We start from the raw sequence: 3,887 nt of genomic DNA, 5'->3' as shown, positions 1-3,887 counted from the left end.
TTCACTCCCCAGTTAGTGAACTGTTTAAATGGATCGGAAGGGTTAGGGGGTGTGGCCTTGTTGGAGGAAGTACGTCACTCAGGGTTCAAAAGTTCACACTAGGTCCAGTGGCTCTCTGCCTGCTGCCTGTGGCTCCGGATGCAAAGCTCTCAGCTACTGCCCGGCCCATACCTGCCTGTCTGCTGCCATGCTCCCCACCATGATGGTAATGGACTAAGCCTCTAAAATTATTAGTAGGCCCTCAATTAAATTCTTTCTTTTATAAGAGTTGTCTTAGTAATGGTGTCTCTTCATAGCAATAAAAATCCTAACTAAGACACATGCTATACTGGGATTTGCTTCCTCTTAATATAGGAATAAATAAATATATAAGTGTGTGTGTGTGTCTCTGTGTGTGTGTGTGTGTGTGTGTGTGTGTGTGTGTGTGTATTTCTTTAAAGCCTTTAAATGTTTACTTATTTAACTTTATGTGTATGGATGGTCTGCTTGCATATATGTGTGTATGTGTGTATGTATGTATGTGATGCTATATGTATGCCTGTGATAAGGTTAGAATAGATCATCTGATCCCTTAGGACTGGAGCTACAGGGCTGGAGAGATGGCTCAGTGGTTAAGGGCACTGACTGCTCTTCCAGAGGTCCTGAGTTCAGTTCCCAGCAACCACATGGTGGCTCATAACCATCTGTGATGGGATCCGATGCCCTCTTCTGGTGTGTCTGAAGATAGCTACAGTGTACTCACATAAATAAAATAAACAAATATTTTTTTAAAAAAGAATTTTAGGATTGGTCACCAGCCCTAATTTATCTTCTACCTTCCTTATCTAACAAATGCACACATCATTTATCTTACATAGATAACATGTGCACATGATCAACGGGGTAAAACAAACCTTTTCCACAGTAGTCTAACCTGAGCTCATATTCCCCACGCTAAGTGAGCAAATACAACTGAAAGAGTAATACTACTAAAATAATGACTATTTCACCACTCATTACAGATAGGGAAACTGAGGCATAGAGCAGTTGATTGACTTGTCAACGTTTCATGGTTAGAAGGAAGAGAACTGAGTCCAGCAGTCCCCTTCCTGAGTCCACACACTTCCTGTTTTTGTTTGTTGTTGTTTTGTTTTGCTTTGCTTTGCTTTGAGACGAGGTCTCACTGTGTGGCCCAAGATGATCTTGGATGCACCAATTTCAGCTTCTCAAATGCAGGGTTATAGGCCCTCACCAACTACCACACTCCACTGAGTCCATAACTTCCCTCCCTCTCTGTTTTAGACAGGCACTCATGTAGCTCTGGTTGGTCTAGAACTTGCTATGAAATCTGCCTGCCTTTTGTCTCTCAATGATGGGCTTAAAGTTGTGTTCCACCAGCTCAGCACGGTGGCTTTTACTTCACTGAAACTTCAAGCCCTCATCCTGCCACCTTTTACACCCGCCTTACAGATAAGAACTCAGCTTCTCTGGAATATGTTTAGGGGCCCAAAGGGCTCCATGACCCTTAAATCAACACGACTCCTCAGAGGCCCAAAGCCAGCCAGCCTGTCCAAGGAATATTACTAAGGGTAGCCAGCCACACTGAGAAAGCCCCCCTGTGATACTCCAGGGCTTGTTGCCTCCAGGGCTCTGGCTCTAACTTCTCGGCTCTGCAGTCTTTGTGCTATACTGGACCACTGCAGAGCAAACCCACAATGCAGGGTGGTAGGCAGGCCACCATGAAGCAAACAAACGATTGTGTTGTGGTTGGTCTGGGAACAATGCATTTCCAGTTAGGTAGTCCAAAGCCCATGAAAATAACTTTACCTTTTTCCTGATTTATTCTGGGTCTGAGTCTTTCACAACTGACTCGGCCAACTCACATTCACGAAACGCTAAGGCCCAGAGGTCTGGTCAGAAGTTTGCTAGTAGAACGTGAAGCTTGTCTCTGTCCTCTCTCAAAGTTCCCGTCCCTTCCCTCTGGCAGCATTTAAGTTTTGTACTAAATGCCTTTTTCTTTAAAGATATGACTGAGATATTTCTTTTGGAATATGTCCAAACAATCTGGGAAATGCAAACTTGACATTAGCCGCAGAGAAGTTTTTTTTTTTTTTTTATGTTTTTTCATTAAACTCAAAGGAACAAAAGAAAAGAAGAAAGAGAAAAGAAAAGAAAAGCAAGGCAGATGAATGTAAGGCAAAGTGTGAATTGTGATCTTTAGAAACCAGGACAGCCCTCCACATGGAAGATTTTCGTGAAGCTCAATGGAAAAAAATATATAAACATATATTTTCCAGAACAATACAGTGTTCTGGAAAGTTGTTTTATTAATGAGAAGAGTGTGTACTTTTATTTCAAAAGCCACTTCCCACCCTAACCTTCTAAAGCCTGCATTTTCCCCCTCCTAAAAACAGTCGTGTATCTCTGGATTATGTACTCACAGAAAGACAGGACCTCGGGCCAGTCTTCCACCCATCCTGAAGCTTGACCTTTGGCTCGTGGAACTTCCTGTCCTGTCCCAGCTGTGACATGTTACAAGTCGACTTGAAAACGGTGGACTTTGCTGCACTCTGGGAGACTTTGCTATGAGTCTGACCCTTTGGATTTTAGGAAATAGGTGGGTGGCATGAAAAAAGGGATGGGAAGGCCTGGGGAGGAACGGGGCTTCTGCAGGACTAGTTCTGACTCCTACCCTTTGCTCTGCACAATAGCCAAGTAGGCAAATTGCCTTTCCTATGGATGCTTAACCCAACCTGGATCACAAGGAGGTGGTGGTTGAGCAACGTGTAGACAAAGAGCTTGCCTTGCCTTTGATCACGGTGCGTAAACCGTGATTGATTACAAGAAGCAATGTCCTAGCAGAACTGCTACAACCCAAGTCAGAAGTTGATTGCAAAAGTGGGTGATTCATTCTCACTTAAATATTAATTAAGAAGAAAACCCAAGCCTAGCAGAGAGATGCAGGCCTGTGGGACTAGCTCTTAGAAAAGTAGAAGCAGGAAGAGGAAAGAGTTCACTGTCATCTTCATCTACAGAGTCTGAGGCCAGCCTGGGCTATATGAGGCCAGCCTGGGCTATATGAGACTACTAGAACACTGAAACAAATCAGCCACCATTGCCTCCTGTCCCAGTCTCTTCCAGTAATGTCATCTAATGGCACTGCTATTACTCTTGGCTCCTGCTAAAGTAGTAGACCCAGCAGCTCTGTTTTATATCATGTGATCCCAGTCTGGTTTCATGGCTGAAAGGACTAGAGGCATGACCTGATTCTAGGGCAGCTGGTCCACAGACTGCCTGTGAGTCGGTCTAAAAGCACACTGGGGCAGAGTTAGCTCTGCTGTTACCTTGCCCTCTGTGTTCTTTATACGCTTATTTTGTACGTGTTGTACTAAGTACACGTTCTAACATTGGTTTATTGTGTATTGTGCATAGGAAGAGGGTGAGGGTGTATGGGTGCTATACTGTAGCATGTATATAAAGGTCACAGGAAGGTTTTCAGGAGTCCCCCTTTCCTCTTCCATGTCGTGGGTCTGTGGACAAAACTCGGGGTTGTCAGGTTTGACAGCAAGAGCCTTTACCCATGAGCCATCTTGTTGGCCCATTAACTTGGTTTTTTTTTTTAAGGTTTGTTGGTTTGCCTTACAGTTTGAAGAAGAAACGGGAAGATGAAGTAAGATGATGAGGTGGATGAGAACTTGGGCAGGACTGTACTGGAACAATCGGCCATTCTATTAGTGACAACACATTGACACAGCTATTCTACCCTCACAGAGGAGCCATGAAAACCAAGAGAACCCTTATCAGCTACTAGGAAAGCAGGAAGGGGTGTGGCCCAACTCTCAATGAAATCAGTGAAGCTTTGCGTATTTTAACTGATGGATCCTGCTGAGGTGCCCTCCGAGTGGCTC

This window comes from Rattus norvegicus, chromosome 6 (genome assembly GCF_036323735.1).
Source record: "Rattus norvegicus strain BN/NHsdMcwi chromosome 6, GRCr8, whole genome shotgun sequence".
Taxonomy (NCBI): domain Eukaryota; kingdom Metazoa; phylum Chordata; class Mammalia; order Rodentia; family Muridae; genus Rattus; species Rattus norvegicus.
This window is presented reverse-complemented; position numbering follows the sequence as displayed.